Source organism: Microtus oregoni, unplaced genomic scaffold (genome assembly GCF_018167655.1).
Source record: "Microtus oregoni isolate MIOR12 unplaced genomic scaffold, Mior012 000009F_ref0000495, whole genome shotgun sequence".
Lineage (NCBI taxonomy): Eukaryota > Metazoa > Chordata > Mammalia > Rodentia > Cricetidae > Microtus > Microtus oregoni.
The window spans coordinates 15,247,635-15,274,856 of NW_024543068.1; the positions used below are offsets into that span (position 1 = coordinate 15,247,635).

General features: G+C 42.5%; 1 protein-coding gene across 7 annotated transcripts in view; it reads right to left on the reverse strand.

Moving 5' to 3' along the window:
* Positions 1–27,222, reverse strand: part of Sipa1l1 (signal induced proliferation associated 1 like 1) — a 288,200-nt gene that overhangs the window by 242,544 nt on the left and 18,434 nt on the right. The window lies entirely within an intron of this gene.

Genomic DNA, 27,222 nt, shown 5'->3' on the forward strand with positions numbered 1-27,222 from the left:
ACTGCACTCCGAAGTGCCTGTTCCAGCCACTCTTGCTAGCATGAGGATGTTCTGATTACATCATACTCATCAGCTCTGCAAACTACAGGCTCCGACAGTTTTTCAGAATACGGTGTGTTCAGTCACCACAGTGGACTCAATTTCTCACAGAATCCATTCCTCACTAATCTTTATCTTTCTCTGCTTACCATCTCTTTAATACAATCACTAAATAAATAAGTTCCCTCTTAGCTTCTTTGGGTTCTTTGGGTCTTAAGATGTTTCTTGAATGTGAGGTCACAGTCATCTGATACTTTTTAAAGGGTTCTAAAGAAAGTTACCCAAGACATAATGAGGTCACATCAAGACTAGCAATATCCACTGTATCCTGAACCTTTGCAATACTTAAAGTCCTTTTCAATAAGAGTCAAGAAAATGTCACCCCTACACTTCTCAAACATTTTGGTCAACTAACCAAAAAGCTCAACCATACACCCTATGAATGTTAAGTTCCAAACCCCAAGTCATGTGTTGGGGTCTCTGCAACCACCTCAGACAGCAGAGTAACAATCCGAATGAGACAAGAAGGTCATTGAGGTCAACACAACTCTGTACCCAGTATTGGTTCAAACTCCGAGTCGGACCCTGCGTTATTTACTTTAGGGCTATTTAAGCACAATCTTTCCTGGTGATTATTACTTAACTCAATGCACAATAAAGTTTAAGACATAAACACTGAAACTCTTTCATAAAAAATGGGCTCTATAGATTGACTACATTTGACACCGTCCATATAGATGGGTTCTAACATTGACAAGCTCATGATAAGGGTCTGGGGAAGGATCTGATGCAGTCTCAACCACACAGAGCAAAGGTCTATTAAACCACATCCTCTCCTAAAAATGGGCTCTATAGATTGACTACATTTGACACCGTCCATATAGATGGGTTCTAACATTGACAAGCTCATGATAAGGGTCTGGGGAAGGATCTGATGCAGTCTCAACCACACAGAGCAAAGGTCTATTAAACCACATCCTCTCCTAGCCTTCTGGGTGGAAAAAAAGGTTATGCACCCCTCTCTTTGAAGGGACAACCCTGTGTGTTTAACATCCCTGGTTTTCCCAGTGCTTATCTATAAGCACAAGGACCTCCTCCTCTGTAAGAGGAGGAACAAGATCATGATAAGAAGGGACATCCAAGCAGACACCTGGGCAATACTTCAACTAAACTGGAACCAAAGAAAGACCAGGGAAAGTCACCATTGACAACCATATTTCAGAGGAAAATTACATGGCAAACTGTTCATAACACTAAGCAATTAAAGAAGCATGGAAAACAGTACACCAAACCCAGAAAAGCTTGAGAGGAGACTGTGTTCATGTTAGAAAAAGTTCTCACCAGCTTGTGTGGGTCTCTGGGGTTCTTATTCTATTCTCTGTTTTATTGTAGTTTTCAAATTTCCATAATAAAGATCCTTAAAAATAAATAGTAGGGTGGTTGGTGGGTTTTTTATTTTTTTTAAATTCATTTAGGGTGAAACTTTGTATCTTTAGGCTTATCAAACCATTGTGTTTTCTGTGACTGACAAACAATGCTGGAAAGAATCGCCAATGGTAAGCTGGACAGTGTTCACACTGACAACCCCAGCACCTCTGTGCCTGAGGCAGCAGGAGTGCCAAGCTCCAGGACAGCTGAAGCGCTACAGTGAGTGAAAGGGAGACTCTGTCTCAAAAAGGAATGTCAGTACCAAAGAAACATTACAGTTCGTGTCCCATGTCCCCAAACTGCATTCACTTTTGCCTCCTTTCTTCTATCTGGACAAGTGATAAGACAAGAATTTATGTACTTAGAGGGAAGACAAGAAAATCAGAGGCTAGTATCAGCAACTGACAGACACTGCTTCTCCAGCTTTCACGAAGGCTCTGCACGTGATAAAATGCATATATCAACTCCACCCCCTTGCCTACCTGCCTGTATCCTAATGAGGACAAGAGGGGCTTTTCAAGCACAGCTCTCCTAACCCTTAGGAACATACACAAAGATCCAGTACTGAACTACAATTGCCTGGTCTACTGGTCAGTGAGTTGGTAAGTGTGCCACACAACACTGCCTAATTCCAAACAAAAGAAGGAAAACATATCTAGTATTTCCAATCATGAGACATCTGCCTTGCCTCCATGGAACTGCTGAGAATCTAAAATAGAAGTTTAAAGATCATTATAGAACTACCAAAACATAAAAACAATGGTGGAAAAACTAAGGATTTCAAATTTCCTATAAGGGGCACCACCTTAAAAGGCCATCCAAGGAAGCTATCTGCAATTGACGCCTGCTGGAAAAGGGATAAATGGTTTCCTCCAATGGAGCCTCACTGGGTATGTTAGCCACACCTCAGGGCAGGCCCCATGCCCAAGAGTAGCTGGCCATCACAAAACAAACTCACTGGTACTTTTATACAGTTTATTCCCCTTCATTCCTTCCTGCTACCACTGCTATTGCCAGTCTAACTCCTAAAGCCTGGCATCTGTTCCCCCCAAGGTTTCCTTCCTGCATAAGAGCTATACCCCACTGCCTCCTGCTATGTCTCCCAGTCGCAAATACTAAAAATCACATTCCAGCACAAGAAATTATCGGAAATCAATACAAATAAACAGGTAAGAGGTGTGTGTGTATGTGTGTGTGAGAGAGAGAACTCATTACATAATCAAGACATCTGAGAGAGAGAGAGAGAGAGAGAGAGAGAGAGAGAGAGAGAGAGAGGGAACTCATTACATAATCAAGAAGTCTCAGAGAACTTATGGGGAGCAATTTGAATACTACTAGCTAACATGGAGGACCATCTGGAGACTGATTTCAATCGGTCTGGTCTGGGGAGTATTAAGGCCCTGAAGTTCCATCAAAGTACTCCTAGAATGTGGGAGAAGACTGGAAAAGAGAAGATCTGTGTAGGTGCTGCCCACTCCGAAACTCTGATGCACAAGGAGGTAAGATCTGTGGTTGTCTCCAGCAAGGTCAATTCTGTGTGAATGATCTTCCAAACAGTAAAATAAGCTGGAATTAACTGCTTTACTTAATCCTTGCTCGATTAAAAATCAAGGCAATGGATTCTGCTATGGCAAACATATATCTTAACGAAATGGATTTTATATTGTGTTTTCAAGTTTGTGATACATTATTCCAAAATAAGCAAATGTTGCAAAACATTTTACACAGCTTCTGATTTACAGAAAGCTTAAAATTACATTTTGAACCTCACTTTTTTTCAATGACATTTTCTATAAACTACAGCTGTTTCTCACAAGTTCAATAATATGAATAGCATGTATAAAGTAAGTATGTCAACTGATACATCACTACAGAGTGATTCCTCCCTCCTTCCATAAGGTTGATGAGACCACTTCCTAGTTCGTGTTTCTTATTTGCACACCACACTGCTCTTCTCAGAATTAACTCAGATTTATCAGTAGTTTAATCAAAACAAACAGAATCATACCAAAAGTTTTGCTAGAAAACAGCCGCCTCTGTAGAGGTGAAGCATCTACACCGAAGCCCGTGATAGACAATCCTTCAGAAAGCCGTGTGTAATGAGAATCCTGCAACCCCTGAGGCCGACAGGAGCCAGGCATGCAACTATCTCAGATGGCACTCACCTTTCTGACTGAGAATTAGGACAAACTTTAAGACCTGATATTTAGGTGTTAAGGCCTGTGTGTTAACAACACTCCTTCAGCAGCCCTGTGAACATCAGACCGTATCCAAGAACCATCTACTGCCCATAGGAAGATGGCACGTCTAAGGAAGCCAAAGAGAGGCTGCCCGGTGATGGAGGACTTAAACCATCAACCTATCTAAGCTTTGAAGACAGCATGCCTTGACCTGCCTTAAATCAATGTCAGTGGAAATTGATATCAACAAGATATCAATTTGGAAATAAGCTTGAACTAAAATTTTAAAGATATCATCTAGTCACTGTTGTAGCTCAGAAGCACCAGAACACCCAAACAAGTAACTTCCCCTTTTTTATTCCCCCTGAAGCTCCACCATCTTCTTCTACCTTTCCTGCCCTTCTTACCCACTCTTTCAATTCCCTCCTTTACTGAACAGACATCTACTATGCTTCATCCATAGACCAGATATACTCACATCATTCAATATGGGAGGCCATTAGCCACTACAAATGATACCATTCAAAACTAAGATGTGTAATAAAATTACAACAGGTTTTAAAGACTTAACATGAACAAAAGCATATGAAATAGCTATATAATGTACTGATTACATATTTGCATGATAGTTAAATAAGTATTAAAATTAATTTTACCTCCTTCTTTATGTGTCAACTAAAAATTTTAACTGCACAGAAGTTCACACCATATCTAATGATAAGGCTATCTATCCCAGATGCTGGGTTTTATCAGGGCCCAAAATCAAGTCCCAAACTAAAAGCCTGACAGTGGGTGGAGATCTAGGACGGCACTACACTCATCCCTCATATTACCAAGAGTATAGGGTCTACGAGCCTCAGAATAATTAGGATCAGTGAAGCAGTCACGCACAACCGTGACCAAGGTATTTTCCCTGTTACTTCTGAAGACAAAACCAACTTTAACTGAATGTCTAAAGATCAAAACTTTCAGCTAGGCACCTCTAGCTTCAAGGTGTCATCTTTAGTACTCTGGGTGGTCCTCAAATGCATTTTGGGAGACATGTCTTAGAAAAGAGACTTTTCTGGATTCCAGCATTCACCTCCAACATAAATAGTCCTTTTTTAAATTTTTTATTGATATTTATTGAGCTGAACATTTTTCTCTGCTCCCCTCCCTGCTTCTCCCCTCCCACTTCAATCCTCCCCCTAGGTCCCCATGCTCCCAATTTACTCAAGAGATCTTGTCTTTTTCTACTTTCTACTTCCCATGTAGATTATATCTATGTAAGTCTCTCTTGCTGTCCACATTGTTGTCTAAATTCTCTGGGATTATGATTTGTAGGCTGGCTTTCTTTGCTTTATGTTTAAAAACCACTATGAGTGAGTACATGCGATAATTGTCTTTCTGGGTTATCTCACTCAAAATAATGTTTTCTAGCTCCATCCATTTTCCTGCAAAATTCAAGCTGTCGTTATTTTTTTCTGCTGTGTAGTACTCCATTGTGTAGATGTACCACATTTTTCTTATCCCTTCTTCAGTCGAGGGGCATTTAGGTTATTTCCAGGTTCTGGCTAAGACAAAGCTGCTATAAACATAGTTGAGCACATGTCCTTGTGGCACGATCAAGCATCTTTTGGATATATACCCAAAAGTGGTATGACTGGGTCTTAAGGAAGGTTGTTTTCTAATTTTCTAAGAAATCGCCACACTGACATCCAAGGGGGTTGTACCAGCTTGCATTCCCACCAGCAATGAAGGAGTGTTCCCTTTACCCCACAACCTCTCCAGCATAAGTTGTCATCAGTATTTTTGATCTTGGCCATTTTTCCAGGTATAAGATGGAATCTCAGAGTTGTTTTGATTTGCATTTCTCTGATGACTAAGAATATTGAACATTTCCTTAAGTGTCTTTCAGCCATTTTAGATTCCTCTGTTGAGAGTTCTCTGTTTAGGTCTGTACTCCATTTTTTTTTATTGGATTATGTGATCTTTTGGTGTCCAATTTCTTGAGTTCTTTGTATATTTTGGAGCTCAGACCTCTGTCTGATGTGGGGTTAGTGAGAATCTTTTCCCATCATGAATAGTCTTTTATCACTTTCTCTTGACACAAGCAATTAACCCTGCCTCTCCCAGCATCTAACTCCCCATATCAATCAGAAGGAGTGTCTACAAAGAGAGAAACTGGATCAAACCCACAAAGCTGAAAGGTCCTGCTCATCAGAGAAGACAGTCAAAGGAGACCCAAGCCTGGACAGCAACAAGAGACGTGTTCATAAACCAAGGAGGCTCTTCGTAGCATCAAGATTTTCAGGAGTGTATACAGGCTAACTTTAGTGCAGAACAAACAGGCCTAGTTTTTAGCAGCAGCTCACCACCTTTTTAGGCATTCTAAGCATCTGAATCTCATACTGCATGTGCTAAGGACTTAGCGTCAATCTAAACCACAACGCAACAAATGTTTCGTTAAACAACTTTCTGCAAAGAAACTAAAGCTTTGGGGATTCTTTTCATGCCCCCAGTTGGCTGCACTGAGCGCAGCATGTAGCCACAGAGGCTCTCTTTTCAAGAGCTGAGCAGAGTAAGACCCATGTCTGTCTTCTCTGTCCAGGCTCCTATGGCTCTCTTAGCTGGTGTGTCCTATGCCAACTGAAAAGCTACCTCCAGGAAGCCTAACTCAACTCGCCGTCCCACACAATGCCACAATAATCTCCACCTATATTCTCACAAGAAACTCACACAACCAAAGCACTGTAGCATGAATTACTGTATCTTCTCAAGCATTTCTAGTTTTTCAAAGCTTTCTTCATTTTTATCTAATGTGTATGGGTATTTTTCCAGTACATACATTCCTGCAAATATGCCTGCAGTGATGAAGGCCACAAGAGGGCATCAGAATCCCTGGAACTGGAGTTACAGACAGTGAGCCACCACCTGGGTGCTAGGAACCAAAACTTGATCTCCTCTGCAAGAACAGCCAGTGCTCTTACCTTTGAGCCATCTTTTCAGCCCACTTATGAGGTGTTGCAAACACCTTTATCTGAACAAGAAGACAGAGAAGTCAGCACCCCTGAAATCTCATGATCCCATCTTTCAGCTTAACGAATTCTCATGCAGCAACAGCACACACCTAACACTGGGGATACAAAGGGACACAGTTTGACTCCAAGCCTTTATAGTCTGGCAGAGAAAAATAAGTGGGGGAGAAGAGAATAAAAATTGCCACTTGCTGAGCACTGTGTGGGATGGACAGCACTGGCCAAGAGCATGGCGTGCCCAGGGGTATGCTTCTTCCTGGCTGGTTCAAAAAGGCCCAGAAAGGAAAAGCAAATGGATGGAGGAGGACGAAGAGCAGGAACTGGACACAGAGAGGCTTCCTCCCCGCTGGCTACTACTCACAGCACCAGAAGGTACTACATAGGCAGGTCAGAAAGGATCACTCCCAGCTGTAGACCCTGAGTGTTAAAATACTGAACTGCCTGGGAAGATACGACCAATACTGCATGGATACTCTGGGGGTAAATAACCGCTTCCTGGTTAGATCATTGCACAAGGTCCACCAAAAGGGAGGGAACACAAGCCTAGCACTGTAGAATCAGTCAGAAAGCCTACCGCCAGGGAGCTCACAGGACCTATGGGATACTACACTGCTGGTATTTTGACAAATGGCAGTTAAATGGAACTTCTCAATCTTTATAGCCACACCTTAGTGAAGCTCTCAGCCATGGTCAGAGAAGTCTGAGCGGTGGGTAACAGTCAAAATAAGGACTCAGAACTGGTCAAAGTGATGAGAGGAAGGGATTGTTGAGTACCTGGCCCCAAATGGGGCATCTTATCACCCTCTCCAAAGACCAGAAAAGCTTGCAGAAGACAGGAAGACTGAGAGAAACAAGGAGAGATGTGATGAGGCACTCTCCATCGTCTGGATGTGACAGGACCACTGCAATGAGTAGAATGCCACAGCTTGACATTTACATGAGGCCTGCAAAGAAAAGAAAGAGAGGGAGGGAGGTTGGGAGGGAGGGAAGGAAGGAAGTTGGGAGGGAGGGAGGGAGGGAGGGAGGGAAGTTGGGAGGGAGGGAGGGAGGGAAGGAAGTTGGGAGGGAGGGAGGGAAGTTAGGAAGTTGGAAGGGAAGGAAGGAAGTTGGAAGGAAGTTGGGAGGGAGGGAGGGAGGGAGGGAGGGAGGGAGGGAGGTTGGGAGGGAGGGAGGGAGAGAGGACAGTAGGAGGGTAACTAGATGGAAAGAAAAGTTGGCACATTGGGAAGAAGAGCATGGATAGCAGAGGGCAAATGTCATCAAAGAGTATCGTATACAAGTATGATTCTGTCAAAAATCATAACAATAAAAAAAAGCATACACGTTGGCTTTGTCACAACTATGAGCCTTTCTGTTGTGTATACTGCAGCAAATCCAAAGCTCTTGTTCTTAACATGTGGCTTCTGTACACATCTCCTCAATCATCTGTCCACAGCTCCTGCTGCTCAAACATAGGCCCACTGCTTACTGCCACCTCTAATATTAAGCCTCTCTTGCCTTATTCACTGGGAAACAGCATCTCTGATACTCTTTAAGGCACGATGGCCACACAGGCTCTTTGAGGTTCTGGCCTCTCTGTTAACCATGGGCCCAGGCAGTAGCTCCCCCACAAGGCTCATTAAACCATCCTTGTCCTTCCCTGGGGCACATGGGCACTCGATATTTGTTTTTTTTTTTTTTGAGAAATTAAAATACTCTCTTCCCCTTTAATTAAATCAAGAGCAGGCTAAACTTTAAATGCTGTAACATCTCTCAGGTGATTCTCATTAATAAAATCCTTTACCCAGAGAAACCATGAGATCAGCTTTACACAGTTCCAATGCAGGTATCAATTCCTACAGAGAAGGGAGGGGAAAGATACAGTCTTAGAGTGACTGACACCACTATCAAGCCAGCCTCCCACAGCTATGGGCTAGCATGTCCCTCTCCATCTCCCTCAACTCTCTGAGCAGGTTCTTAAGTCAACTTGTTTAGGCTATTGTTATTGCTGCTCCTCTGATAACTGTTTACAAAGGGTGGGACAGGTTTCTAAGGTACACCACTGCTTCTCTGGAAACTAAAGCTTATTCAGTCTAGTTACAGTTTTCAACATCCAGTACAAGACTAAACCAATCCTGAAAGCTTGGCTCACACAGTAACAGTGCATCACAATACCAAACTAGAGGACTGTAAACTTTGGGGGCCTGCTCTAAGGAAAGCCACAGTGAGTCAACTGGAACAGAATCCCAGCATACCCCCAATCCTGTCACACTCAATTAACACAGTCATGATAAAGACTACTTCATTTAAACCTAAATTTTAAGTAGCAGAAAAAGAAAATGTTAAGCTGCATTGGCTTCTTTTTATAAAGAAGTATTTGCCACCTAAGCACACTGGATGAATTCAAGGACTTCAATTACTAGGCAGTATTGGGGGCTCATCTAACAGAAAGAGTAAGGGGCCTCCACTGATACACTACACACATGGTACATAAACATACATGCAGACATAAAATAAAAATAAATAAAAAGTTTTAAAAATTAAGGTAACAAAAAGATACGATAAAATTCAAGTAGACTTCCTCTGTCTTTATAAAGGTATACATAATTATTTCTCACAGCATCACAATGGATATTGTGGGTTGCAAAAGAATTGGGCCACAGGAAGGAAACATGATTTAGACACCAGAAATACATTCAGAGATGACAGTGGCAAGAACAAGCAGGCTGATGAGCACACAGAGAATTACAGGCAGAGCAGTCATCATGTGCAGTTGCCAGCAACCTCCTAATCCAACAGCCTCATGCAGGTAGAGCAGGTCCACCAGAACAATGACTCTAAGCACTGCTGGGGCCACAGACCCTCACCAGAAATAAGGCGCAAATCCCCATGGTTTTCAGCACTGAAGCTGCTTACACTCGGCATCAACCAGAGGGCAGAATTGCAGAGCTCAACTTCCAATTTAAAAAAAGAAATCAAACAACTATTTCTAATATATTGGTAACTCCAAAATTAATAAAACTATTATAAACTTGGCATTTTTTCTATAATCTGGTGTTTTTCATATACACTAAAGGGGGAAATGGAATTTGAAACTCCTAAGTTATGCCAATGTATGCTTTAAACTTGGTCCAAAGACCAGCAATGCTATGTTAATAACAACAATTATTAAGACTCTTTTTATACAGTTTTCCAAATTAACAGTAGGAAAACTTCCATTTCTCCTCACTTCTGAAATATGCTTTAAGAGGCTCCCATGCACAGCACGTAAGGAGCTAAGCAGCCAGGGCGCCGGTCTTCATGTGCCTTCAATTTCATATTAGACTATGGCAATGACTATAGAAGTATTTTGACAATTAACAGGTCAAACAGAGAGGCTGGAGAGACAGCTTAGTGGCTGCTCTTCCAGAGGATGCAGGCTCAATTCCCAGCAATCACCTGGTGGTTCACAACCCTCCATAACTCCAGTTCCTGAAGATCTAACACCATCTTCTGGCTTCCACAGGCACCAGACATGCAGACAAAACACCCAGACACATAAAATAAGTTTTTAAAGAGAGGGATATCATGGGGCAGTGGAGGTATACCCCTAAAATCCCAGCACTCAGTAGGCAGAAGCAGGAGGATTATCTGTGAGTTCGATGCCAGCGTGGTCTACAAAGCAAGTTCCAGGACGCCAGAGCTCTTACAGAGAAATCCTGTCTCGGGGTAGTGGGTGGGGTGGGGTGGGGTGGGGGAGGTCGTGTCAGTAGGATTGGATATGAAAAGACTATAAAATAGCCGCACTGTCCCTACTCCACTTGACATGTCCTCAGGTTCCAGAGCTCACATCTATGGCTCTCTCCCAGCTCTAACTGTGAAGATTTGGGGTTCTATTTTCCATTCCAAAAAGCCTTATGAACCCTGTCTCCTGTTCCCTTAAAGCCCTGCTTCTGGATAAGCTAAACAGAACAGGCATGACAGAACTAGCTGGCATCTAGACACAATTTCAGTAAGAGCAGACAGACACTTGGCAGAGTCATCGTAAAGTATCCCAAAACGTCAGGCTAGACCCAGAGTCATTTGGAGACCCATGAGTTCCTGAGCCTGTTAGTAATTTATGAGCTGTCTAATCTGCCTTCAAGTGGAGACCGAATGGGCTAGAAGGAGTTAAGGAAATGACACCACTTCTCCTTACAAAAACCACAAGCACAATCATCAATCCCTGACTGCCCAGAGAACACGGTCACTGCATCACTGACATAGTGTCCTCTCCATAACCTTTATACATGTTCCTGCTCCATTAACTCCAGCCTTGAAAAACTATGCAAAGTTTACATTTCAACTCCTGGTGAAGAAACAGGCAATGTAATTAAATGATTCACTGAGATTAAAATGGTAATAACTCAGTCTCTGAATCCTGGGTCAAGGAAATCTGTTTTCTATGTAATAGGCCTAATGAAGGCTAAGCTATAGAAACAAGAAACAGAACATTTGATAGGAGGAAGAAAATAATGAAGAACAGAAGTGCATGCCAAAAGCTTGGTCCTTAAAACAATCAACCAAACTTACAAGACAAAACATAAATGATCAATGTTAGACACGAAGGATGAAAAAGAAAACAAAGCTAGAGAAGCAAGAAATCTGATATACATTAAAGAAAATACAGTGCATAACTTTATGCCCAAAAATACAACTCACATGAACAAAACTGACACAAGAAAGAGAGCTTCTAAATAGTCCTATCTATCTTAAAGAAATGGAATCTATCAAAAAATGAAAATTCCAAATCCAGACTTTATTTCACTGGTAAATTCCAGCAAACATTCAAGGGGAAGTAATATCAATATTACACAAACTTCCTCAAGACATGGATACGGACTGCCTTCTAAGCTGTTTCACAGAGCTAAAGTCAATGTGAAGCTTAATGGCCAGTTACAAAATGCAAAATTACATATCAGTATCCCTCATGAGCAAAGACACTAAAAACTCTGGTAAAAATTGCAGAAAATCAAATACAGTATTATGTATAAAAAGCTTCATCATGAAAAAAAGCAACGCTTATCCCCATAATAAGATTAGTCTAACACTGGGGGGGGGGAATAACACCACACTAAAAAAATAAATAGGGGAACACAGAGAACCAGTTCAGTCAAGGCATTTGGTAAAATCCATAGCTGCTCAAAATAAAAAAAAAAAATTCTCCACAAACTAGGAATGGTAGAGGACTTCCTAAAACAATGAATGAAGGGAGGGAGGGAAGAAGGCAGAACAAAAGAGAGCATTAAAACCCACAGAAATCTTAAAGGAAAATACTGAATTATTCTCTACTGAGACAAAGTAAAACAAGAATGCCTTCTTTTACAGTTCTGCAGGCAAAGTGATTCTAGAGTTCCTGGCCACAGCAGTGAGGAAGAAATAGAAGTGCAATTCTTAAGAATTAGGAAGGAAACGTGTAACTTTTTCAGGGCAGAGTTGGAGGTGGGGGAGTGCAGGTTCTCTCTGTGTAGCCTGACTGTGTAGACCAGGAGCCTCTGCCTCCTGAGTGCTAGGATTAAAGGTGTGGACCACCTTATCTGGCTGGGGTAACTTCTTATTTACAGATCACAGAAATCATTTACAAAGAAAACACAAGATAATTTACAAAACAACTGTTTCGGCTAATTAATTTAGCAAGACTAAAGGGCACACATATGATGTGAAAAGCAGAATACTCCCACATATGATTATAAAACAAATTTTGTTTTGCATTCCAACTGTGTAGACACAGACAAACACACACACAAACACATGCACACGCAAGCACACATACACGCAAAGATGGAGGAAAGGAACTTAATTCTAGAAAATAAAAATTCATCAAAAGTGAAAACCCAAGGCAACCCCCAAATAGTGGTAGAGAGAAGACCAAAGCGGCCATACTGTGGAAGCCAGGAAGCCAGTAGTTCAGAACCATGGGATTCAGAACCCTGAGAGAGGTTGGCAGGAGGCAAAAGAGAACTGAACAATGCCCTGGGGTGTGTTTCACCTTTCAGTTTTTATGGTTCTACCAAAATTATCAGAACAAAAATTACCTTTTGGTAACTACAAATTTAAAAACTCAGACAAAAAATTTAAAACTTAGAAAACAAGAAAATCGCTTTCTCCCAAAAATGAGCTGGGGGGAAAAAAAAAAAATCAAGCACGTTCCTTGAGTCCTGGATGTCAACATTCAGGATTCTGCTAGTGATAAAGAAAGTCACTAGTAGGGGTATACTTTAATCCCACACTCAGGAGGCAGAAGCAGCTGGATCTCTAAATTCAAGGCCATCCTGGTCTACACACAGCTAGGACTGTTAAACAAAGAAAACCTGTCTTCAAAAACAAACTTTAAAAAAAAAAAAACTGTCTTCAAAAACAAACCTAAAAAAAAAAGTCAATAAAAGTCAACCCTGGGACAGCCTCACCTTACCAGATAAAGAAATCCAGAGAGCAGTAGCCGAAAGTACAGCCTCTAGAAGTTTAAGTTATTTAGTTACAGAGATGCAGATGCCAGAGGAAAGGGCCAAGTTCTCACTTCACATCTTGCATTTCTATTTCACTTACTACTGAAACTTGGCATAACATTATTTTAGGAAAAATAAAATATAAAATAGCACTTAAACAAAAACCTGCTGTGATCAGCACTGAGCCTCCACCAAAAAAATACTTTTCACTGAATTTGGTTTATCTAAGTAACTTTACAGATAATTACTGTGGATATAACACATGATAAACGTATATAAACAACTATAACTACAAAACTTAAAACATCTATGTTATGTATAAACTGAAGAATGAGGCAATTAAAACACTTAGTGAGCCAGTGAGATGACTCGGCAGGAAAGGTCTTTGCTACCCAGCCTGACCACCTGAGCTTCCACTTCAAGAACTCAGAGTGGAAAGACAGAACTGACCCCACCAACTGTTCTCAAACCTATGTACGCAGCATGCACACACAGAGCACACATGCGCACTCATACAGCACGCACACATACACACTCACACACAAAAATAAATAAATAAAATCTAATTTTTAAATGCATGGTTAAAAAGCACTCAATACATCCGATTTCTAGAGAAAGTCAAATGTCAATTGATAAGACAATTTTTTCAGAAGTATTCACATCTGTCTAGAAAATATAGAGTGTGCCCAAGATCCCAGGCATTCCACTTTGAGTAGTAGCACAAAACACACAGTTCCTCCTATCTATAATATGGCTGCCCTGAATGGATTACCAGTCATTCCTCTACCCAGTCTCTAGAGCAGTGGTTCTCAACGTTCCTAATTCTGCAACCCTTTAATACAGTTCCTCATGTTGTGGTGACCCCTAACCTAACCATAAAATTATTTCATTGCTGCTTCATAACTGTAACTTTACTGCTGTTCTGAATCATAATGTTAAAGTCTGATGCAGAATATCTAATATGTTGAGAACCACTACAGAGGGAGAAGCACTTCTAAGGACTAGTTTTGCTGAACAGCTTTCAAATCACAAAAACACCAAGAACCAAGGGAAGTAAGGAAGATGGGAGACAAGAATACAGTGACAATTTGCAGAATTCATGCCACACGTTTTTGAAATAGTGGTAACATTTGGCTTAATCCTAACATTTGTCTAAAACCCGCAAGAGAGCTCTACAATGATTTTCAAAGTAGATTCCATGGGATGTAGGTGGCCACTACTCATACCATGCTTGTAAATCTGAACCTGTGGTTGTGCAATTAACATTACTATGGCCAGGAGCCATCCTGCACTGGAGAGAAGTCTTCACACTCACATCCTGTGCCAAACAACTTCAGCATCACTTCCCCTCCGCTGAGACACGGCAAGAATGAACCTGCAGGGATTAACTACACTGAAGTGCAGGAGCAAAGCAAACAGTACACTAGGCGTGTGGCATCCCCACACTGAGATGGGACAAACGTCTTAGGCACTCTTTGTCACTGGGGAGACACATGAGTATTCCATAAGCCAAACTCGTAAATGGAGAACAGAGACAAAAATACCAATTTTAAGATTTGGAAAAGGAATTGAATTCCAAAAAGTGTCACTTTAAAGGCAGCCCATGTAGGTGGCAAGCAAGCTCAATGCTGCTTCTGGACCCAGCCAAGTGATTTCACAAACTGAGAAATAGGAAAAGACAAAACACAATTTCACACGTGTTATTCAGAGCAGACTGCCTCACATCTGATGTATGTCTGTTTGTGTCCAGACTAGTGCAAAATCCCTATCATCCAATTCCTTCCTGGTATCCAACCACGTTTTTAAGAATGCATTGATTTCCACTACAATTGCTCATCCCTTTTCTCCAGTAAGTCAGTGCTGTGGTGAGGCCCTCGCACACATGGTGGTGAGAGGACACCTCGTGAGAGTCTTCACTCCTTCCACCATGTGTTTTTTAGGGACCAAACTTGGGTAGGGTTTGGTAGCAAGTGCCGAACTATTTCGCCAGTGTCTCAACTAATTCTTAATAAAACGAAGTCCAAACACTTCTGTTGTCAACCATAAACTACACACTGGCTATAGATATTTCATCTAAAACAACAAAACCCGGACTGTGTCAAGGTGATAGTAGCTGAACTATATTTTACCATGTTTCCTAACCTCTTAACAAGTCTGGGGGCCCATCTGTCTATAGACATGGATCAAACTGTCAGCCACATCACAAGCTTAAGATGCAGCAAAGAAATCGAATGAGACTTGGGAAGTTTTCTCACTCAAGAGGAAGGAGGCACAAGGACACACAGGACATGTGAAACCAGACCTGCAAACACTCACTCATACCCACAATAAAATATTTATACACGTTTTTGGTCTGGAAAGATGGCTCAGTAGTTAAGAGATCTGACTGTTCTTGCAAAAAGACCCAGGTTCAGTTCCCAGCACCCCGTGGCAATTCACATCCAGAACATTTAGTTCACTCTTCTGACTCTGTGTAGACCAGACAGGCGCGCACACACGCGCACACACACACACACACACAGAGGGGGTAGGGGCTAGACACTCATACATACAAATAAAAATAAATCCTTAACATACATATTCCCATTTCAATTCTTTAGAAACTCTAAAGATACCTTCTGAGAGCTTCATCGGTTGAGAAGAAGATCTCAAACGAACATTTTGTCATGACTAAACAACCCCTTCTGGAACATTCTTTTTATGATTCAAGGTAAAGAGTAGTGCTAGAATTCCATTTCCCAATTCACACATATCAGTCTGCTGAAGGTTCTCACAAGTATTTTTCTCTTTTTTTAACATTTCAAAATCAATTTTATTCAAGTTTTTTTAATGTGCATGTCTCTGTCTATATGTGAATATTTTTGTGTCTGTGCAAGCTTGAGTTTGGATCGCTATAACTCATATCGACTCAACCAGGGTAGCATGCACTTGTAAACCCAGTATTCCTATGGAGAAATGGGATGTGGAAACAGAAAATCCTGCAAGCTCATGGGTTGGATAGCCTGGGGTGCACGGTGGCAAACAACTAGAGACCATGTCTCAGGTGGAAGACCAGAACCAATCAATACCCACCATTGTCTTCTTGCTTCCACATGTACATCATGGCATGCATACACCCACACAAACATCACATACACATATATGTGAGCGTGTTTGTGGTCTAAGATTTCAGAGGCCGAGGGTAAAGCTCAGTGGAGAGAACTTCTCTAACATGTGCAAGGCCCTGGGTTCAATCTTCAAAATACACAAAAGATGATACAAGATTCTATTACAATTTCAATCTCTAGTATTTGATAAACTAAAATAAACTAAGAAAATGTTTTAATAATAGCAATCAGCCAATGTTTAAGTAATATATTATGAATTTTCACCAGCATTACAAGTAAAATACACACACACACATATATAAAACAGACTGCCCATCACAATGAGACTAAGACTTACACAAGTCTTAAAGAACTGAGACACTGCCTTATATGGAAAGCTGCTGGGTTTTTAAAAGAGCACAAAGGCACAAAATCAGACTCTGTTTACATTAGGACAACCAAGCCTATCTATGTCACAGCATACTGCTTACTCTCTTAGTGTACACAAAGGCCTGAACAGTGGCCTCTAGGTTTTACCTCTGCCTGATTCTGTCTTACCTGATCACTCCAGTAAGCTATTTATACAGGAAAGTCAGACAACAGATACTCTAGGATGGAAACAAGTGAAAACGGGTTTTGAAAAGTGTTCCATAGTTCAAAAAGTCCTTTACCACAGTATGTAACCTGATCTCCCCATGAGAGCCTTGAAGTGCTTTAAATGTGGGGGTGGGGGGTGCACCACAGTTAGGAATGCAAAGCCATACTAGAGATACTTCCTTCTTACTTTCAATCACAGTGCAGGGCGTCTCTCTATGGCACCTCCACAGGACAGCGCCATCTACACTACACATTAGCTCCGGACAAGAGCTTCTGCTCACGTGCAGGCTCACAGAGTGGAAAAAGTTATTTGTGAAAATGTAGTCAAAAGACCTAGAAGAGATGGCTCAGTGGTTAAGAACACTGGCTGTTCTACCGGAGGACCCAGGTTTAGTTCCCAGCACTGACATGGCAGCTCACAGCCACCTGTGCAGTTCCAAAGCACTGCACACACATGGTGAACACACACACACACACAAAGTGGAAGGAATCAGAAGGACAGCACATGCCCCTTAAACAGTTTTATAAGCCACTTTTAAAAAGTCTGCTGTCAACTGCCATTATACATCACTTCTTGTTTATGAAGTTAAACCCACTAACAGACACCTCTTAGTTAATACCAAGTAGATGAAAATCTTTCTGAATTTGACCCCCTATGTCTCAAAAAAAAATCATTCATACTTCTTTTCCAGAAGTTTTACAGAATGACAAACCTTGGTCAAAGTAGCTAAGCACTAAAATAAAATAAAGCTGGGCCATTGCCTAAGGGAAAAGAGCTTTTCTTTTCTTTCCTCCTTTTTTCCTCCTGTTGGAGACAGGTCTCACTAAGTAGTCCTGGTTATCTTGGGATACCACCTGCAGGCCAGGCTGGCCTCAACCTCAGAGATCTGCCTACTTCTGCCTCCCCAGTGCTGAGATCACAAGCACGAACCACTCCCAGCTTGATCCTACTTTTTGTAAAAATCTTCAAAATAAGCAGTCAGAACGTTAGCAAATTAAAATAAGGTTTTTACCTATGGACTGAAAAGTGGTGATTAATTTTTAAAATATGCGCACTCTAAAGACTAAAAACATGTTTAGTCAAAGATGCAATTTCCATACAGTCCGTTAAAGGCAAATGATGTTTGCAGGAAACCTGCTTTCTCCGATATAAATGCAAATTGGAAAAGGTGGGCGGCTCCTGGGGTCCCTACTCAGAGTCAGCCAGCTGTAGTCTTCACAGGGCTTCAGACCAAACTCCAATCATACTGCCTGGCCTTTAAGTAAAGAGCCTGCTGCAGCTGGATCTATGCCAGGAAACTTTCAATACTTCACTTTAGACTATATTTTATCAAATCACCAAGATTTGCAAAAGTTTGAATCCAGGAAATATGAAAAACAGAAGCCAAATCACAAAGAACATCAATGCTATCTCCAACGCTAAGCAACAAACAGCTCCCAGGTTTAGGGCTGGGGGAGCAACACCAAAGCAAAAGGGCCTAACCATACCTGCATTTCTTCCCCAGCACTAGCCCGGGACAACCATGCTTTTGCTGCTGCCATCTAAATCCAAACTCCTTCGGCTAAGAAAAAACCTGAGCGAGCATACAGGGCAAACAAATTTACACAGCTGTTTTCAACAGTTGCAAACATGGGAGGCAATGATGAGAAGCCTCACAAAGATCCTAAGATCCCTGCTTAGCGGAAAAGGAACCTCAACAGACCACCAGACACTGCCCAGCAAGTGCCTGATGGCAAGTGCTCTCTAGAAACTCAATGCCGGTACTGGAGGGAGGGGCACCAGCTCCCAAGACACTCATCTCAAGGGAAAAGTTTCAAATGGCAACGCTGAGACACGAACTATGCAAAGTATCTGGTATTTCAATATTAAAACTATCTGGACAACACAAGTAAGTCTATTATGAGCCGATACACATCTCAGGCTTTTGCTGCTGGATGAGATTTCCATACTTCTCAGCCCACCCCTTCCCTAAACCTCCCCAGCCCAGAGGCCAGGCTTCACTTCCTTTCACAGGGCTGCTCCTTCCTATACAAACCTGCCATGAGCTCTCCTGGTCCTCCACTCCTCTCTTAGTCCCTTAGTCCACTCAACTCTCTCCCTTCTCCTCTCAATGGTCAGGTTCAGTCTGGACACCTGCAGATGCCTCTGGCTCCTATCTACAATAAAAAACCCCTACTCAACCACACCTTGGAGAAGTCATGGCCTCATTTTTATTCATCTTCTAAAACAACAACCTAAGGTTGTTCATTCATTTTTCTCAACTTCAAAATGACAATTCCTCAAATGTACACATTTTTACAGAGCTTTTGCTGAGTCTCCTCTCTCCCCATGCCTGCTCTCTCCTGTGTGGCAGGCAGATTCTTCACGCTAGAGATGAAGAGCCTGACACCTGTGCCTTCACGGGCTTATACCCTGACGGGCAGGACAGCGGTCTAATAAACAGCGTGTTGTCTGGGAGGTGCACACCTTACTAAGAAGAACTAGGTGTGACTGAAGACAAAAAGGGCAGGGGGACAGGATGAGAGGATGCAGGGACACATGGAGGAGCAAAGAGGCTCAGGGCAAGAAGGCATACTGCAGACCAGTGTCTGAGCAGAGAAGAGGCAGTCCTTAACTAGTACCGACCATGCATGCAACAGCAAGAGCCTCAGCAAAAGAACTACTTCAGGATAAATGTAGAGACACCTAGGGAGAAAAGGGGAAACCGTTACATGCAGAGAGCTTCATTTTTGTAATTTATTTTACCATAAAATTTGGAGCTTCAATAAATTAGACACTGCTCAGTGAATGTTCTCCAAGTGTGTTTTGCACAAATTCTTCCTCCTAAGATTCCTTTTCCTCAAAAGTCAAGAACAAACACCACCAGTGTCCTTCAAATCAACAGCAGTGACAAAGACATTCTGGGGCCCTTGAAGCTCCCTGTAGCAATGCTCTTCTCAGAGGGCCCTGCTGAGAAGCCAGCAGGCCTTTGCACCAACCAGCTACACAGCCTGAGCAAGCACGGGTTTGCCTGTCTTGGGCTTTGTTTCATCACATTATGTATTTACTGGGGACAGGGTGGCACATGCCATGTAGCGCATAGGTGTAGAAGACAGAGAATAACCTGGACCATGGCCCATGCTAGTCTGGGTCATCAAATTCAGGTCATCGTGCTTGGTGCCTTTTCCCACTGAGCCATCTTGCCAACTCCCAAAAGTAATTTCTAAGTCTCTCCTCGAGCTAACTTCATTTTAGGGGAAAAAAATTAGATAATCGATCACAAATGTGCATTGCTTTATTCTGCTAGAAGCAGCAATGAACTTACAGTGGCCCACTGAGAAGTCTCATCTCTCCCTGAGTAAAAGGAGGAACCGACCATCCTGGCCCACTGAGGACTAGAGGGCCCGTCAACACCGTGCTCTCAGCAGATTCACAGAACCAAACTACAGCAGGTTTAAGGACTTTTTAGGTGCTGTTCCCTCATACAAAAGTATGTTTCCTTAAAAATTATTTAAACTGAAGCTGGAAGTAGTGCCACACACCTTTAATCCCAGCACTCGAGAGGCAGAGGCAGGCGGATCTCTGGGAGTCGGGAGTCGAGGTCAGCCTGTTCTACAGAGTGAGTTCCAGGACAGCCACGGCTACACAGAGAAACGCTGTCTTGAAAAACCACACACAAAAAAATAATAATAATAAAATAAAATAAATCACCTAGACTCTCACACTGCTTACTCCTGTATTACCTATAACTCTGTAATCACTGCATCATTTGCAGTGGTGCTATAAGGAGCACTGGGTATTCAGGGAGTTCAGGATCCTTTGCTCCATTTCATCTCTATTCCATAATGTGTGAAGTTCACCTTCCCAAAACAGAATTTCAAAACTGAGTTGAGGGAAGGGAGTTATGCTTCCCACCTTCCTCGTCTCACTGGACCAGCAGATTGAACTGAGTACCTCCAACCACACACACCCTGTGGGACCCCTTCACAACAGTCACAAGGAGAAGCAGAGGGTGTACAGTGTCCACTGGGCTGAGTGAGGGATTCTAGCTCTAGCTTCGAATTTGGGGCACCCTGACCAATGTAGTTCCTTCATAGGCCATTTGGACAATAGCTCCTGTCGAGGATTCAGTCTGCAGTCTTTGTTGTTGTTATTTATTTATTCTGCAGTAGGATTTCACTATATAGTGTTGGCTGGCCTCTTGCTGTGTTGGGAGTCAGACGGCCTCAAACTAACAGAAATCAGCCTGCTTCTGCAGCTACGAAGCTGGGATTAAAGGCATGCACCACAACATCCAGCCAGTCTCTTTCTTTAGCCCTTCAAATCCTTTGCTAAACTAGCTACCTCCCTTTGAAATTTAACAAAATAACTCACTTTGTCTACACTGGTAGATCCTGGTCTCTGCAATTAAAATCCTAACCAATATGTGCACAAACGTCCTTCCCACTCTTCCCAGAGATGAAGAACTGATAGGGAAGGAAATGCACGGGGCACTCCCCTCTATCTCCAGTCCTTTGTGGCTCACACCCACAGCAGCACTCCAAATCTTCCCTTTTATGTACCTTCTCATAAATGTCATCGCCTCTGCCATGCGGGGAGAAGGAAATGGTTTGGGGCTAACTAATTTTTTATCAATAAAGAGCGTGGTGAGAGTAAGTTGGCAAGACATAGGAGAACAGGAAACAAGATGCATCACTCCCCACACCACTTCGAGTTGATGGAGAATCCTGCAGGGTTAGGTAGCACTTTCGGAACCTTCCCAAGTAGCAGGCAAGGTGATCTAATGCCTATGTGAGCCAAATGATCAGCACTCTGTGCCAAGGCATAGCTTACTTCACGAGGCAGCGGAGAGCTTTTCACTCATTTCCCTATCCCTCAGGGGAAAAATAATCACATAACCACTGACACATCAGACAACTAAAACATGACACTATTACACTAAAAGCAGACTGAAAATATCAAGGAGCAATCGCACACATTCAAATTCTTTTCTGGTATAAAGAAATCAGGTTCCATTAACATCAGTTGGCAGAGCCAGGAAACAGATTCGGCTGTTAGTAATATTCTTCCCTGCAACAGGGACAAAATCCTCCAAAGGACACTGGTGTCTGTGAGCAGTCGACTCCTCTGTACCACGAAATGATGTGGAGTAGTTTTCAGGGGATACTCAAAGGCAACCCGTCCTGAAGGAGCACTTACAAACTGCTGACGCCAGTCACCAATGCCGACACTCCAGCAGAAGGCTTTGCCAACTAACTACAGAGAGGTGTTGGACTCAACAGGAAGCAGACATAAGCATCAGCAAAGCTTTGCAGACAACGCTGCTCATGTGAGCTCGCCCCAGCTCAGGGCCAAGAGGCCCTCAGAGCAGTGCTGCCCTGTTACTGGGGACGGGGTTCCCCAAACCTGCCGGCCCAAACTGCTTTCATCAAACACGTCACAGAACACTGGCCATCAGTCCTAATAGAAAAAAAAGGCGGGAGGGGGGAATGAGAGCTCCACTATCCCCTACAAAGAAGATGGTTGATCTGAGAACACTCAGAATTTGTCTACACCAACCTTTAAGAGACAATCGTGTCCTAGCAGCTGAGGCAGGTGAGTTGTTGAAATGAACCTGAGCTTGACAGTGATGACATGTGACCGACCATATGTGTCCTTTGGCTGCCTGACTGACTCTGTGGCTCTCACTCCAGAAATTAAGTTATTTCCAGGCTAGACATGACACAACAGCCTACTTTAAATGTTTTTACTTATTTGTATCTTATTTTTATGCCATAATCTTAATCAATCCTTTTAAATATTTACCTATTCAATTTTATGTGTAAGTATGTGTGCCTGAGTATATGTGCACCAGGTGTGTGCAGAAGCCCTTGGAGAAGAGAAATGGCATCCCCTGGCACTGGATACAGACAGTCACAAGCCACCATGTGGGTGGTAGGAAACAAACCCGGGTCTTCTGCAAGAGAAGCAAGGATTTGTAACCACTAAGCCATCCCTCCAACCCCCATCTTAATCTTATCTCAAGTTTAAGAACATGATACCCATTTATTAATAACATCAAAATGAAAAATATACAATAAATACTACAGTGAGTCCTGAAGCTGGTGTGCAGACAAAACCTGCACTTAATGTAGGTCCTAAGAGAAGTGACAGAGAACTTGTTAACTATTTCATAAAGCAAACACGCACAACTTAAAAGGTTGCTCGGTAATCTCATAATGCGTGCTTCCTGTTCTTTGGGCATTCAAATGGCTCTTTTCTATAACACAGCACTCAAATTTGAGCCGCAGCCCCACAGGAAACATTTGACAACAATGCAGTTTCTGAATACACAATGACCAAAAAACTCAAAATCAAACATTCATAGAATACAAAGTGTTTACCACTATCATGCTGGTATAAACTGCAGTGTTTTCACTAGACATACAAAGTTTCCCGCTCTGACAGAAATACAATGATTTAATTACAGAAAACAAAGACTTTTCATATTTTCCTAACATTACTCCTTAGCATTTAAATGTGTGTATCTGTGGACTGTATTGTGCCAGAATGTTTGACTTTTAAAAACTGCTGTCTGCTGCTGTGATGTTAATCCTTGTTGCCAATTTGAACAGATTTAGAGGCACTTAGACACAGCACTAGGCACGTCTGTGAGGCCATTTCCTGAGAGGTTTCACTGACTAGACGACCTGCCCTGAAGGTGGGTGGCACCATCTCACAGACTCAGATCCTGAACTAAAAAAGGGGAGTGGGGGGTAGACTGAGCAGCAACGTGTGATGTGGCCAGCTGCCCCACACCATGACTTCCTGATGCATCAAGCTACTACCTCTGTCAGGCACTTGTCACAGCAACAAGACACTAACTAATTCGGCTGTTTTCCTGAGTGTCATGAAAAACAGCCAAGAAAGTATAGCTTGGGAGAGAGTTCCCAACCATTTCTGAAGCAGCCCTGAACATATCTCTGCCATGCTGTCCTAGGCATTTATGAACTGTCAGCACTGGGGACTAGAGAGCAGGGATATCAGTCAATTCTGAGAATCTGAGGACGCCCTTGCCCTATAACAGCAAATCCTCAGGCAAGAGTGAATTCTTCACATAAAAAGAAACACATCATTACTCCAGTTTGCTTTTGTCTTTAATAAACAGCAAAACTACATGCGTACCAAAGAGCTGCTTTAAAATCAATTTCTTTATAACCTGCTGTCCCGTGTTTGACCTCCATTACCTATTTTACATATGCAAACATAAAGATCATCTGAGGGCGCTAACAAATTTCAGGTAAAAAGAGGTCTGAGTAGAAAAATGTTTAAAGGGAGGGAGGGAGGGAGGGAGGGAGGGAGGGAGGGAGGGAGGGGAAAAGGAAACTCTGGCACTACCAACAACCTCTGCAGCTCCCCACCTCCAACTCTCCAACTCACCCCCTCCACTCACAGTATTAAAGCCTACTTACCTACTTTCCGATCCCTCTATGGAGCTGTATCTTTATGATCTCTCTCTCTCTCTCTCTCTCTCTCTCTCTCTCTCTCTGTGTGTGTGTGTGTGTGTATGTGTGTGTTAGTTACACTTACAAGGTTTTTAAAAACTACTGTGAGAATTTCCGTCTTACTCCTACAATCCATAGGCCATACTGAACATGTAGCTTTGCACGGCTGTCCCAGAACACCTGACACAGAGCTTAGAGGGGACAGTTTCTGTCTCAGTCTACTGGTGACAGACTCCTTGCTTTTTGGAACTGTGGCAGGAAATGCTGGGAGCAAAGGTGCTCCTAGAGTTGTTGTTTGCTAGGATCTCAGCCAGCATGCTAATATCCCTTCTAGGACAACCCCCACTGACTCAACTCCCTCCCAACAGGTCCTACCTTCTTAAAGGCTCCACAGCTTCCCAAAAGACCTGATGTATTAAGGCCTCTGGGAACACTTAAGATCTAAATGATCACACTAAACACAACTTTCCTGAGACACTTTTAACTGAGTTTATCTGTTATTTTCATATTTATTATATTCCCTTTTCTCTTTTGACCATCATTCAAATGACTTTCCCTAACAAGTTCAAAGACATGTATGACCCCTAAAAACACCATAATGTGATGAACCCAGTCATTTAAGTCCACATATCATGATGCTTTCTATTTATAGAAAGCGTCTAGAATGAGCAGATTTGTATAGACAGAAAATACATTAATGTCTACCTAGGACTGAGGGGCAGAAGGACATGGAAGGGTTTGGAAACTAAAGAAGTTGTATTGAAGTGATGAAATCTCCTACAACTAACTGTGATGACTGCATATAGGTGTGAAAACACCAGAAGCAACTGGGCTAATTACACAGCATGTGAATTGCATATTAATAGATGCTTTAAATCTGGCCTCTTTCCCAGGGGCCCTGTTCTGATGTCTTCTTTAGAAGCTGCCCTGCTTTTGTCTATCAGCATTATTTACACCCATACATCCAACCAGAATTTTGTTGTTTGGGGCTTCCCGCACTTCTTTTTATAGATCTGGTGGCCTTGGAAACATGCCATCCTTTTTCCAGGCTTCATGAGGTGCCTTTCAAAAAATGTAGGCCACCAGAATCTTCTTACACAACTTCAGTCATGATTGAATACCAAAACAAAATGGCCACTGTAACTCAACTTCTCAGTACCCATCAGCCCAATTTCCAGAATTGCCAGTAAGCTAGAACTTGTCACCAGATGTCTCCATATAAGGAGACTTGAGGGTTCCTATTCCCATAGACAAAAAGATACTTTATCCATAAACTCTACATCAGGTTTTAATCTATTAGTAGTTCGGGGTGCATTTAAAGCTAGGTTTTAGGAACCCAGCATCCCAAAAGGCACAGACCTAGCCCTCAAAGCTTAGTAAGAGAAACAAACACAACAGAATCATTTTACTGTATTCTGTCAAATCTTGCCTGGATTTCCTCTACCCTGGCACTCAAAACAGATCTATTTTATCTATCAGTTGGGCTTAATCTCATGGACATGGATCACTCCTTTTGAATCTGGGGCACAATGCCCTGCACACAGGACAGCTTCAACAGTTAAGGAAGTGGATAAAGAACTAAGAACGCAAAGAGAAACAAATATCTCCCATATAGTACACATCCTGGCTTCTTAACCTCTAGCCACTTGCCAATCCTACCCAAAATTAAACCACCCGCTCTTCATCCTCCACCATTCCTTTCTCAACCACCCTACAGATTACATTTCCTACCCCTCCACCCACTCCCACTCCCGCACACCCAGGAAAAGCCTTCCTGTTCTATCACCTTTTCAATCACTTATGAGTACCCATCATCACTGTCCTCTTTTCGGAAGTGAAAAACCACAGGGGTGCAGTGGAACTCAGTCTGTGACTGTAAGCCATCTGCACGTCCCTGTCCCAACACAGAATTGTGACTCACACATGCAACTCAGCAGCTGAAACCATTTCTACATCTACACTATAAAATGGAAATTCCTACATCTGATAGGTATATTGTGAAAAATGCTAGTTTATAATTGACTGGAATGGTGGTGTGGTGTGTATGGGTGCCTGTATGTGTGTGCAAGTACATGCACACATATTCATTTAAAAAATATTTCTTCAAACACTGACCAGGAAAATACTTCTAAAAATTAACTTATAGATGTGATACTGTGTTTTTCTAATATGATGGGGGTTCTTATTTTTTAATTGTATGATAACCCAGTAATAAACCAGACATTTCATTTTAAAAAAAAAAAAAAAAAAATATTTCTTTGCTAGCCTCCCCAAACATAAACTCTCCCAACCTTAAACCACGGACAGACTACAACTGTTAAAATGTCTCACATCCTGTTCTCAAGAGATGACTGTTTTACTTCTTCAGCAGACGCCAAGGAAAGTGAACGTTTGAGAAAAGCATCTGGAACGCCAGCAGCCATCTCCTGAAGCTTTAGAATGCATGTGTAGCTCAGAAAAGCCCCACAGGGAAGCCTATGGTCAGCCCTGCTCAGTCTGTGCTTGCTCCCTGATGTCTGTCTTCCAGAGAACTTGGAGGCAGTCACCTAACAGACACCCCAACAAAACACCATTTTCCCCAGAGACACTTTCCCTTTCCCCCAGCGGACAGCACCTCAAGGCTCCTGTATGGGGGACAAAGCTCTGGGTCTGCTGGCTTGGAAGCCTTTTTCTCTCCTCCTGCCCCCCCCCCCCCCCCCCCGGCCACTCAGGCCAGTTTTTCGAGTCAGGGCTTCTCTGTGTAGTCCTGGCTCTTCTGGAATTCGCTTTTGTAGACCAGATTGGCTTTGAACTTATGGAGATCTGTCTGCCTCTGCCTCCTGAGTGCCACAGGGATTAGGCCTGCACGCCATGGCCTGGTCAGGAAACCATTTTTAAGGTCAGAAGCATGGCAGTGGAATACTGGGCCTTGTGTGGTACAAAGATGTCGGCTTTTTTCTTCTTCATACTTTCCCTGTATTTTCCAAAC